At 38.9% G+C, this 13,940-nt stretch overlaps 1 long non-coding RNA gene across 2 annotated transcripts; it reads right to left on the reverse strand.

Moving 5' to 3' along the window:
* Nucleotides 1-3,245: 3,245 nt before the first annotated feature.
* LOC113081643 (uncharacterized) lies at nucleotides 3,246-6,794 on the reverse strand. Of its 2 annotated transcripts, XR_003282250.1 has the most exons (6): nucleotides 6,650-6,794; nucleotides 6,489-6,557; nucleotides 6,058-6,129; nucleotides 5,252-5,279; nucleotides 4,939-5,035; nucleotides 3,246-3,911 (listed from the first exon to the last, which is right to left on the reverse strand). It is a non-coding gene; the product is annotated as an uncharacterized LOC113081643 (long non-coding RNA). The 2 variants fall into 2 exon arrangements; XR_003282251.1 differs by lacking the exon at nucleotides 5,252-5,279.
* Between the last annotated feature and the right edge of the window lie 7,146 nt (nucleotides 6,795-13,940).

Consider the following 13,940-nt stretch of genomic DNA (forward strand, 5'->3'; position numbering starts at 1 on the left):
TATGAAAAAGATCATGTGACACTGAAGACTGGAGTAAAGTTACTGAAAAATTCAGCTTTGCCTCATAATTATTTAAATAAATATGTTTAAGTATATTCAAAAAAAGAGTATGAAAACTGTTATTTCTTTCTTTCTTTCTTTTTTTTACAATTACTTTTTTTTTTTTTTTTTTGATCAAATTAATTTAGCCTTGGTGAGCAGAAGAGACTTCTCTTGAAAACCATAAAGAAAAGATTCCAGATTTTTGACTGGTTGTGAACATACATGAGCAAAATTAACAAGATGATCCTCCCTTTCAACTCAGAGAAGGATGTTGACAGTGCAGGCCCAGGATGAAGAAGAGGAGGAAGAACACATTTAACAATTTTCTCATAAACTTTCCATGTGTTATAATAAAAACAATGAACATGACTACAATAATATGCTAAATGTTATTAAAAGATTACAGTTTGCAAGAAGTCTGAGTGTCTGACTCTACACTAGAGGAACTCTTTTCTGAAGAAGATCAGGTGCTGACATGGAGCCTTGTTCTACAGCAAAACACTGCATCAAGCCTCCTGTCCTTCCCTCAGAAGAGCCTGTCTTCTGCTGCTGGGGTAAGAAACACACTCTTCCTCTTCTCTATCAGCTGTCCAGCACCTAACTCTGCCTCCTCAGCACTGTCTGAAAGAGTCATCATCACAGATTCTTCTGAGAAAGTCGATACGCTCATTTTCTTAAAAACTTTTGTTTTTTCAGGTGGGACAAATAATACAGGAGAGATGCTAGAAATGTCTATATTGTTCATTTTTCATATCTTTACGCTTTATGAATGTTTTTTTTTTTTTCTGAGAAGCTCAAGAATGATGGTTCTTTGGTAATTGCTATATTGTTTAGGTTTATCCTCTGATAGTGAGCACAGAGCCCTGATCATGACATGCAAGAAAAAGAAAGAAATCATGTCCATGATTTACTAATTTGTTCCCTTGATGTACTAAAATGTGCACGATTACTTTTACATTTAATTGATTTGCTAAATCGTATGTACAATTTACTAATTCGTTCTCTTGATGTATAAATAGTGTACACGTTTTAGAAAATTGAGGGAATGAAATAGAAAATCGTGCACATTAATTAGTCTAAATTTTTTCCTGCATGTCTTGTAATTAAAGCACATCACCACTAGACATTTATACCAGGAGCCTCATATACGACGCTCACAGTTTTACTTTGTGCAATATCTCTGTGCAGTATCTGCTGAATTGTTTCATATCTATTTATCATGTATTTTTTGTTGCACTAAATTATGTAGAGTTGTATCAATAAGTTTACTGATAATTATTTATCATTTTCACTGATAACGTCATTAACTATCTCCCCATCCTTAAGACAAACATTTTCTATTGTTTATATTGTGTAATCTATGAATTGATGCGTTTAGTTTTCTGTGCGCATAACTTAGTAACATTTTGCATGGTTAAAGAACAGGTGCAATGTTCAAAATGTTTTGGCTTAGTATTTGTAGAAAGTAGTGCTGAATAAATATTGATTTGTGAATGAATGCAGTGTGTTTTTGTCTATTTTATATTAGAATGTAATGTTTTTGTATTTGTTTGCATTGCATGTAATTAATGTATTAACTATGAATCCCCTATAATTAGATTACAATTAGATTTCATAAGGTTTATTTTTTGCACCAGAGATGGATTGAGTTTATTAGTTCTTTATGTATTTCAAGGTAATGGTGAGGTGAAAATATGAATTACCAATATGATCCTGTAACGTCACGTCCTCATAAGGTGCCAGTTTGGTCGTCAGGACATACTCATCACGTTCCAGCTACGTTCCACTATAACGTCGCCACGACGGATATTGGAATCACAAAGTTACGTCACTGGAACTTTATTTGGTACGTAGCTGCGACCAATATTGTACTTTATAGTAACGTCCTCATAACATGACAGTTTGGTCGTCAGGACGTACTCATCACGTGCCAGCGACGTTCCACTATAACGTCGCCACGACGGATATGGGAATCACAAAGTTACGTCACTGGAACGTTATGTGGTACGTCGCTGAGACCAATATGGTATTTTATTGGAACGTCCTCATAACGTGCCAGTTTGGTCGTTGGGACCATAGACATATAAATACCTAGACGCCTCATTGGCCGCTCGACCGCACGTCAACGTCGCCGCCATATTGGAGCGGGCAACTCTCATAACTCTCACATCAGGACAGAAGAAAACATACCTGGGCTGCGTTCAGCCCCGACAAAACGTTGCACAACGTTTTTTAAACAGAAACGGAATGCGTTGAACACACTGTTCTGATGACGCAAGAGTTGCAACTATGGCAGCTGAGAAGGCCATTCTTTGTGTTTCCTTACCTAATTCAGACTAAAACACATCTATTAAGCCTCACATACTGACTTTATTTGTAGTTCATACGGTTTTAATACCCTGTATTTTCCTTCTCATTTTTAGGAAAAGCACTTAATTACCACTGTTTATTTCTATACCAAATGTCATACACTTGCAATGAAGCTAACCCACCCAGCAAAAACTCGTTGAAAAGACGTCGAAAAGACGTCATTGGCAGTCGTCTAAACAACGTTAAAATTTAGTTGAAAAGTGAAAGGTGAAACGACGTCTTTTTCATGTCGTCAAAAAGACGTCTATAAATAGACGTCCAAATTACGTTTAAATGTGGTTGAAAAGTGAAAGGTGAAACGACGTCTTTTTCAGGTCGTCAAAAAGACGTCTATAAATAGACGTCCAAATTACGTTTAAATGTGGTTGAATAGTGAACGGTGAAAAGACGTCTTTTCCAGACCTAATTACAACCATGAATTATTTGTCATATTCCTAATTAGTGAAAATAAGACAATTCACAGTATATTGACACATTTATTGACACATTACATCTTTCATGTAAAATCTTGATCACATCTTAAGCTTCTTTTGATTAAACAGACCGTAAAAACTGTAATATTGTGAAATATAACTACAGAAATAATTGTTTTCTATGTGGATGCATTGTAGAATGTAATTTATGCCTGTAAACTGAAATTTTTAACACAATTACTTCAGTCTTCAGTATTACATGATCTTCAGAAATCATTATAATATACTGATTTGCTGCTCAAGAAACATTTCTGATTATTATCAGTTTAAAACCGTTGTGCTGCCAAATATTTTGTGGAAACCATTACATTTGTCGATATTTTTTTAATAGACCTTGCAAAAGAGTAGTATTTATTTAGATTTTTTTTTTATCAATTTAAAAGGCTTTACTATAAACTTATCAAATTAATCCATGTTTCTGTATAAATATATTTTTTCAAGACAAATAAACTATGACCAATTATAACCACATTAGAACAACCAAAAATTTTAATTCTGTCATTAATTACTTACCCTCATGTTGCCCCAAACCCATAACACCCTTTTGTGCAGAACACAAATTAAGATATTTTTTTAACAGATGCCTTGTGTACAAAAAAAAACAAACAAACAATAACAACAGCAAAAATAATCTATTCAGAAATTATGACTCCCCAATGGATTTTCACAAAAGCACCAAAAGCGCCAGCTCTCACGCCAATGCAACACTGATGCATCATGGTGCTTGTGTGAATGTGTTATTTTATATAAAGAAAATAATCTCAGATTTCATTAAAAAGTTCCGCATTTATGTTTCAAGGATGAACAAAAGTCTGGTTTGGAACAACATAAAGGTGAGTGAGGAAAATCTTTGGTTAAACTAACACATTAGGTAAATGGGGTTCCCACAGGGGCACCAGTAGATCTCTGCCTGATCTCTGATCTTCTGCTTCTTCTGCTCCTTCCTCCATCCCAATTCTGGATTAATGAGCCACGGCAGATGTTTCCACTTTGAATGCTTTAGCCTCGCTCTTTTTTCTGCAGCATCTAAAGTGAGAAAGAAAACCGTAACTAAAATGTAAATGAATAATAAAAAAACAATGTTTGTCCAAAATGTACAAATTAAAGTGTACTCATTCTTTATGAGGGATTATTAACTAATCAGTATGTCAGGGGTTGTCAGCTCTGGCCATTAAGGTGAGACTTAGGTCTCTGCAGAGTAAAAGTGGGCGTTTATGACTTAGTGTGTGTATTCAAACTGCTGGGTGTTTCTAAATCATGCAATCAAAATGATCCCCCTTACCTAAACCCCACCCTAAACCTACCGTCACTATGATGTCAGCCAATCAGGTATCATGGTCTAAAAACACCCTGATCTGGTAACTCCCATTACTTTAGTACAGAGACATATGCTTGGATTAAGGTCCACTGTCATGCAGAGTTTACGTCTCAATCAGCTTCACAGTTTGCCAAGTTGTGAATATATTGTGTACACAAATGTAGGTACTGGTAAGCACTGTGGCTCACTATACACTGGTGGCTATTTCGGTCCTCATTGTACAACATCACTACTGACATTAATGCACAACAATAAAACTGATATCTTTATTTTAATGCTATTTACAGCACATTATGATGAATACTTTATTACATGTATGTTCAAGATTTAATTCATAAATTAATTGGAAATGTTTACTAGATTAGACATTACCTGTCTAGTGATATGTTTATGCTGAAATATATTATTGGTTTGTGTTTTAAAATCTATTACGTGTTTTCTTATAGCGAATTATCAGTGCACCGTAAAATGAAAATAGTGATTGAGGCAGCCCTTCACCACTGAGTACTGAGCAACGGACCAGAGTGATTCACCCCCAGAGTTTATGTCCACACCTGATCACACTCACCTGTCTGTGACTTATAGTTAGCAAAACTGAAGACCTTGATTAATGTGTTCAGGTGCACTGCACTAGGTTGGTGCAAAACTCTGCATGTAAAAGGACCTTGTGAGACAATGTTGAGATCTCCTGCAATATGTTCTGAACATTCACTATAAAGAGGCAGAATGACTTACAACACTGGTGTCCAGTCCTGGGCTGGAGGACCACCGTTCTGCAGAGTTTCTGCTGATCCTTGATCGGCTGCTCAGGTCTGCTTAACTGGGGTTGGAGCTTAATTATGAAAAAAGAGAAGACAACCAATATTATAATGTTAAAAAGTTAAACAACGTTAAATAATTTGATCCATAAATATGCACAACATCTGAAAATGCACAAAGATGAGAAGAAAGAACTTTCAACATTGAAAAATAAGAAGCAATATTAAATCACACATGCATTTTCTTTTCTTCTTATTATTCCTCTTGCAATAAGTTTATTCACAATTACCTTGTGGTTTATCAATGATTTTCAGTCTCTGAAATAGAAAAGATCCATCAATGATGAACTATTATTTACCCCGTTTATATCTGCGAGGTGTTCATAACACATTTTACCAGTGTGTTAAGATCAGTAATTATGACTGTCGAATGTCAGACTTGACTCAATGTATTCTGCCCCCAAACATATGATTAGACTATCAGTCGAATATCGGCAAGATTCAAAAATTCTGATTCAACTATGAAAAACCTTAGTCAAGGACACCCCTAGTAATTTCAAATATTACTATTTTACTGTATTTTAATCAAATAAATGCAGCAGTGGTGAGCATAAAAGATTTATTTTAAATACATTTTTAAATAATATTTTCTATTTCTCTTCCACCTTTATTTGATCCTCTAACTTTAATACTCACTATTCTAATTCTATTCTTTAAAAAAATCTAACTACCTTTCTAATCTTTTTGTATTATATTTTCTTTACATTTATTATGCAATTGTGTGTATGTGTGTGTGTACGAGTAAAGACCTCTAACTAGCTTGTTCTACTCTTTTTTTTAATTCTGTTTTCTCTTTATTTATTATATTATTTAAAATCCCATGCTATGTGTACCGTGTTAAGCTAACTGAGACTTGTTATAGCACTATAACATTGCTTATATATCATTGCTCTTGTTTTTGATTGCTTCCACTGTCTTAATCTGTAAGTCGCTTTGGATAAAAGAGTCTGCTAAATGAATAAATGTAAATGTAAATACATGATAAATCTGACCCTTAAACGTTTGAATAATAGTGTATGTCTGAGGTATTACTTACTAGTTATATGTTTCATAATGTCTAAAAATGTTCTTCAGCTGGATACAGGCACGGCCATCAGCATGGAAGAATCTAGAACATAAACAATCTGTCATTCTGTCAGTCTGTCTAAGCCAACAATATTTATTATACAATGCCATGTTTATTATAAATAAACTATAGCAGAGGTGAAATGCAGAAAAGAAAATTAATTTACAGATTATACAAAAAAATTAAAAGAATAATAACAGAATTTAAAGTTTTAGGTTTACTAATCGATTAATACTCTTACAGTGTGGACATCAAAATAACTAACATGCAAACAAACACACACACACACACACACACACACACATTATGAAAATATTATATAAACACACACATATATAAGAAAATTACAGATTCATGCTGATGTAGGCGAAATATATTGTGAAAAATGCACATAAAGTTACCTCTTGTAGTTAGCATTACAGTTGAGATGCTAACGGACTTTTCATGAAGACACTGACCATTTCTATAAACTACATTTTCAACGAAAGCGTGTCATTTACATAAAAGAAAGTTTCAGGGACACTTTTATGTAACATTTGTGTAATTTAGGGATTAAACTTACCTGAAATTAGTGAAAACAACCATGAGAGACAGCGTCTGTTCAGCTGCTTGACGGTTGAGCTGAGCCCCGTTTCCATGGTGACTCCAGTACAGCGCGTGACCATCAAGTGTTTTCAAAATATATTTAAATATATTTAACAGTGCGATCAGACATGATGTCTTATTTCTTCACTAGTTTATGTTAATGGCTTTGTGGTGCGAAATAAAAGTTTTTTTTTCTGCTAAATTTGGACTGAAGCCCATTTACATCTTTTGGGCTAAATTAAAAAAAAAAAAGACGTTAAATGTCGCTTTTTGGGCTTAATTTGGACCAAATCCGACGGACCAAACGAAGACCAATTTTCAACGTCGCTTTTTGGGCTTAATTTGGACCAAATCCGACGGACCAAATGAAGACCAATTTTCAACGTCGCTTTTTGGTCTAAAAGATGGCCATGACGGGCCGACTTGATTTAGACCAGAAAACGACGTCCAAATGACGTCTGGTGCTGGGTGGGAAAAATATAAACAACTACATCATTATGTTGATTTCCTATATTTTTATAATAAAACTTACGACAAACATGTCTTCTAATATCCTCAGTTGTTGCGTATACCGAGCTGCAACGAACACATTTGTACATTATTTTCCTTGAAGCCATTGTGCGAGTTCACTTTAAGACCGCGTGCTTTATATACATGTTGCTGCTGATTGGACTGCAGTTCTGACACACCCACCAAACAAGAGAAAACGCATCTCAAACCCCGTTGCACACCGGTGCACGCCGTTATCAGGAAACATGACGTTCAACATGGAAACTGTAGCAAAACGTTGCGCACCGTTTTGAAATTGAACATGCCCCTGACTCATCGACAGATTGGACACCTACAAACCGTCACACGATAATAAAAACAGACTCCGAAGTGCTGATCTGAATCAACCGAGTCGCGAACAGACTCCGAAGTGCCGATCTGAATCAACCGAGTCGCGAACAGGCTCCGAAGTGCCGATCTGAATCAACAGAGTCGCGAACAGGCTCCGAAGTGCCGATCTGAATCAACAGAGTCGCGAACAGGTTCCGAAGTGCCGATCTGAATCAACAGAGTCGCGAACAGGCTCCGAAGTGCCGATCTGAATCAACAGAGTCGCGAACAGGCTCCGAAGTGCCGATCTGAATCAACAGAGTCGCGAACAGGCTCCGAAGTGCCGATCTGAATCAACCGAGTCGCGAACAGGCTCCGAAGTGCCGATCTGAATCAACCGAGTCGCGAACAGGCTCCGAAGTGCCGATCTGAATCAACAGAGTCGCGAACAGGCTCCGAAGTGCCGTTCTGAATCAACCGAGTCGCGAACAGGCTCCGAAGTGCCGATCTGAATCGTCGCGAACAGGCTCCGAAGTGCCGATCTGAATCAACAGAGTCGCGAACAGGCTCCGAAGTGCCGATCTGAATCAACCTAGTCGCGAACAGGCTCCGAAGTGCCGATCTGAATCAACAGAGTCGCGAACAGACTCCGAAGTGCCGATCTGAATCAACCGAGTCGCGAACAGGCTCCGAAGTGCCGATCTGAATCAACAGAGTCGCGAACAGGCTCCGAATTGCCGATCTGAATCAACCGAGTCGCGAACAGACTCCGAAGTGCCGTTCTGAATCAACAGAGTCGCGAACAGGCTCCGAATTGCCGATCTGAATCAACCGAGTCGCAAACAGGCTCCAAAGTGCCGCCCAACATACATGGAAAAATAAACCACTGTTTCAAAATATGTGTTTTCTGCATGAGTGTGTTTAATGTGCATTATAGAACAAAATGTCAAGCATAATCAAGTATTTTACATTATTTGACTCATTAATTGAATAAAATAGAAAATCTTGAGGCAAGCGGCGGGGAATTAATGTTTATTAGTCAGGTTTTGTCTTCACAAATAAACCACTCTACTCCCAGAGAAAGGCAGAACTGAAAACTTAAATAAAATGTGTTTCTTGAGCTGAGATTGATTCAGAGGATTTTATAGGCTATGTGTGTGTGAGTTCATGTATATATTATACTTAAGGAGCTCATTAATTAAACACAATTTGGAACTCATGTCCACAATATTTTTGTGTTGTGTCATTAGTTGTGTCTTAATTTGATTAATAATTAGTATTTTAAAATTACATTTCAATTTATTTTATTTTACTCTTTATTTTACTATTAATTTATTCTTCATTTTTATCTATTCTGTATTATTCCACCCTTTATATTACATATTATTCTTGCTATTATTAACCTATTGTTGTTCAGTTATTTATTATGGTATTATTCATATTATACATAGAATTGAATAAATCTATTATATCTCATATGTTATTGTACCGTTGTACTCGCTTTTCATATTATTCACTTTACTTAAAGTTGTACTACATATACTTTTTAATATAAAATATCACTTTTACTATATTTCTACTGTGCACTGTATCAGTGGATATTTTCATTTTCACTGGATATAGCCTCATCAGTTACATGTGTTATTATTTGTTGTATTCTTCTGTAGGCTAAAGTTCTATCAAAATGAAAAGCAGAATTCAAGTGTGTGATTTGTATTTACTTGTTTTATTAAATTTTCTCAACGATAGTAAATTATTAGTGTTTAAAGATGTATTATTTAGGTTTTATCCCAGTACTTCAAAGGGAATGGGCTGTGTTCTGACCTGAGACACAAAAAAGAGAGAAAAAAATAAATAAATAAAAATGTTGCGATTGAATACAGAGAAAGCAATAAAACAACTACATACCATGTAATGTACATTCAAATTACATTACATGAATATGTCACAGTTATACTAAATTAGCAGATTTGTAAACCAAAAAAAAATCAACGAAATCATCAAGTGAGACAAATGTGAGCTTTCAATTAATAATTTTCCAAACCTTACTAAACAACTGGAGGCAAAGTTTTTTTTAACTGTTTTTTAACCTTTGAAATTTTTAACCTCTGAGTGCTAGCGAAAAAGCAGCGGCTGTGTGAGCTGTCATAAACGGGGCGTCTGTGCAAGACCCTTGAACCGTCCCTCGAATTCTGAAAGCTGGATTGCGCAGTGTGTCTGAGGGAACGTTTGGCGTAACATCTCGATCCAATGCTGCTCGAGGCACTGTTTGCGGCGAGACAGTCAGTGTTTGAGTATGGGGACTTCAGTGAGAGGGTTGGATGAGCAAAAGCAGTCCAACGGCGCTCTCTAGTGGAGGGCACAGTCCCTGCCAAGCAGTGAGAACATCAGGAGCTGCTATTCGGGGCCCGAGAACGAGAGGCATTAGCCGTCGAGCTCAGGTTTAACCTCTTATGCTGTTGTTGGTGAGCTGGTGGAAAAACCTTAGGGCCCCAATTCTTACAAAGGGGCGCCATAGGTGAAGGCTCTTCCCGAGAGGCAACTCGTTGGCAGTGAGAGGAGGTTGAGCGAGAACGCGCGGGTGCCTGCCGGCATTCAACCTCCCTGGGCCTGCGAGGAATCAGCTGGCAGAAAGCGACTGATTGCTGTTTCGCTGCTCTGAATTTTTCCTCCACCGAAGTGACAGCCTCTCCGAACAAACCGTCCTTAGAAACGGGGGCGTACATAAGAAAAGATTTGTCTTTTTCTTTGATATCGGTGAGATTAAGCCAGAGGTGGCTCTCGGCCGTAATCAAACCAGCCATGGAACGGCCCACTGCTCGAGCAGTATGTTTGGTAGCGTGTAACGCCAAATCCGTTGCTGGACGTAATTCCTTCACGACCTCGGGTGTGATACCCTCCCCTTCATCGAGTTCCTTTAAGAGCTCCGCTTGGTAGGCCTGAAGGACCGCCATAGAGTGGAGCAAAGCAGCCGCCTGGCCAGCGGCCATTTAGGATTTCCCAACGAGGCTGGACGTGACTCGACACGCCTTAGAGGGAAGAAGGGGGCGAGACTTCCATGCCGCGGCCGAATTAGGCACGAGGTGTTCGGCGAGAGTCTCTTCCACTGGAGGCATCGCTGCATAGCTATGGTTCGCCATATCAGAAATGGTGGCGAAATCCGCAGCCACAGCATTAGTAATACACGCCGAGTACAGCTGTTTCCAGGACCTCGAAACTTCTTGGTGGAGGTCCGGGAAAAAAGGCAAAGGCCTTCAGGACTGCACAGGTGTACGACTGGTTAGCAAATGGTCGTCCAGCTTAGATGAAGGTTGGGCCTCGGCCTTCTCAACCTCCCAATCCAGTCCCAATGTTCCCTACCACACGAGAAACCACATCCAACAGCTCGCTGTAGGAGGGGGAAACACGCTTCTCCTGTCCACTAGGAGGGAGAGAGCTAGTGTCGGCCGCAAAGTCCTCAGACCCCGAGGCCTAGGTGGATAAAATGTCGTCATCATAGTGTCCACAACAGAAGGAGATGACATCACATGCCTCCGGTGTGGGCTGAAAATCCTTGTAAGAGAAGATGACCGGTTCAATAAAACTCTTTTCCTGCACCAGGGTAGGGGAGAGTGAGCGATGTGGAGAAAATTCCAGCGCTGCGCTGTCCTCAAAATCCATGTCACACGTGTCACCCCAAGCTATCGCCTCGTGCGGTGCCTCGGCAGTCGCAGAAGTGACATGACGGGGTTAGAAACGACATTAGAAAATAATTCTACCCTCGAGCGCAGTACTCTGAGCCACAGGCCATCACAATGGGGACAAGAAGAAAGGCTGCTAAGCGCGCCTGTGCGTGATGTATACCCAAACATACTACGCACCTTTCATGAGAATCTCTCTTTGTGATGAACCTGGTATAAGGTTCCTTACACTTTCGGAAATTCATCGCGTCCACGAAGAGGAGTTAGCACTGCTTGTAGAAACCGCTGAGAACGCGAGATGATTCCTAGGGCACAGATGATTCGCTTCCCTGAAGGAATGAAATCTGAGTGAAATAGAGCGCAGCACCCAGGTATATGATGCGTGCGCATGCGTAAGGGTGGTGCCAAGCGCTATTTGGCCAATAGGATTGGCAAGATGGTATAGGGCTTCAGACATTCGTCACACCGAGGGGTGTTCCCATACCGGTGACGTCACCACAGCATCGAAGTGACCTATGAAAGGGAACTCCTAATATGGACAAAAGCGTTCAGCTATCACTGTATGAAAACAGATGGTTTCACAGAAAAACAGAAACTTTTGGAAACGCGAAGACATTAAACATACGATTGCGACAATATATTTTTTCAAGTCTCCAGCAGGTGATGAATAAAGTATATGAACAAAGATTTCCAAGCCAATAAAAAGCTAGAAGTTAGAGAAAAAAATTAAGTTGCCTATGCCTATACACCACCAGTCAAAAGTTTTTGAACAATAAGCTTGTGCCGCGGATTCCCAAAATGCTTTGCGTTCACCACTGGGAAAACGGCATGATGACAACACATTAGCGATCTCTTATGCTGTGTTCACACCAAACGCGAATAGAGCATCTGGCGTGAATGATTTCAATGTTAAGTCAATGCAAAGGCGCGTTTACGTGCGTCTGGAGGTCTCGCGGCGCGAATGGGGCGGGGCGTTAAACGTGGCGCGGAAGACTCGAATTCGCCTCGAAATGACGCGCGAAACGCGCGTTATGCGTGAATGGTGCTTTTTGTGCATTTAGGGCCGTTTCATAGTCAACGCATCTGTACGCATACGCGTCCCCGAGGCTACGCAACGTTACGCTTCGGCCGCCATTATGCATCGGTGCGTAGCCAAATGTGTCGTCCTAGTTTTTGATACGCGACGCGCCGATGCACGCAATACTATGCGTTGTCGGTGGGGGCGACATTGCAAGTATTGTACATTAATTCACGTAGTGTTTACAGAAGAAGAAGGTTTGAATACAATGGCGGGCGAAGAGGAAAAATTATGCGCACTTATACGTATTCATTCACATTTATACGATAGTTCATCAGCAACAGAATACACTCCTCTTCAGTTGCCACTGTTATCTGAATATCACGCAACCCATGACTCTACTAATATCACCCCCGACTCTACTACCCCCTGTTGCGTGAGCGGTGTATTGCATACACGCATCGCCCGTGACGCTTGCGTCCACTGTTTAGACTATGAAAGGGAGCACGTCGCTCGCGTTGCTTGCTCGCGTTTCTCGCGTTGACTATATAACGGCCCTTAGAGTTTGACGCGAATTCGCGTCTGCCGCCCGAGTTGAAAAATTTGAACTTTGCCGTCAATTCGCGCCGCGTTAACCAATCAGGAGCCTGCTAAGACCCAGCAAACACAGAACGTTGTGAGGATGTCGCCAATTGGTCGTCATTTGGTCAGCGCGACATTACTTTATGGCAACGTTGTGAGGACGTCGTGGTAAAGTTCCATTTTTTTAAATCTTGGCTAACTTCCCAGAAACGTTGTGGGCACGTACTCAAAAGACGTCGCTAGTTAGTCCCATTGGGGACGTTGTAGCGACGTGGTCAGCAGGTCTTCAGATAACTTTTAATATTATTGCACTAGATGTATTATTATTATTATTATTAAGATACAATTTGAACAGCATCTTCTTTGGGAAATATACAAAAAATTAATCAAGCATGTTAAAAGAATTATATATATATAAATAATTGTTAATGTTTTTTAAAGAAGTCTCTTCTGTTCACCTGCATTTATTTGATCTTAAATACAGCAAAACAGTAAAATTTTTAAATATTTAACTTACTAGCCTATTAAAAAAAAAACCTTGTGATAATGTTGAAAACAGCGGAGTAAAAATAAGTTCAGAAGAACAGCATTTATCTAAAATAGAATAATATAATCTTAATCATCACTTCTGAAAATAACCATTTGATCACAGGAATATTAACATTTACATTTATGCATTTGGCAGACTTTCACAAAATTCCCTCCTGTTCAAATTTTAACGGTCCTGTCACGGACTCGGACATCAGTGGCAGCCTGCCTGATTATGAAGGGTGAGTAACTGTCTGTTAATATATTCATATGATGTATATAACTGTCATAACATTAAGTAATGTGTCTGATACGTTAATTCTTGTTTTTTTTATACGTTAAAAAAGTTTTAATTCCCTTTAGTCCATTTGTTTCCCCCAGATAATCAGATCGATTGTAAATGAATGCTATTCCTGTTTGTTCGCCAGTATTTATACACTAAAAGATTAGCTGCAAAAAATGTTTAGACAAGTATTAAAAGTTAAAAAAAAAAATGTTAGAAAAGCCGCGCACGGACCATTTATTGCATCGGACCAGTGAAAGAAGCTGCTCGAAAACCTGCAGCAGTACCAAATAATGAATTACTTGGAACATTAATTTGTAAAATACATTTCATTAAAACAAATGTATGGCAAATTAAC

The sequence above is a fragment of the Carassius auratus genome, unplaced genomic scaffold, assembly GCF_003368295.1.
Source record: "Carassius auratus strain Wakin unplaced genomic scaffold, ASM336829v1 scaf_tig00034732, whole genome shotgun sequence".
In the NCBI taxonomy this organism is placed as follows: Eukaryota; Metazoa; Chordata; class Actinopteri; order Cypriniformes; family Cyprinidae; genus Carassius; species Carassius auratus.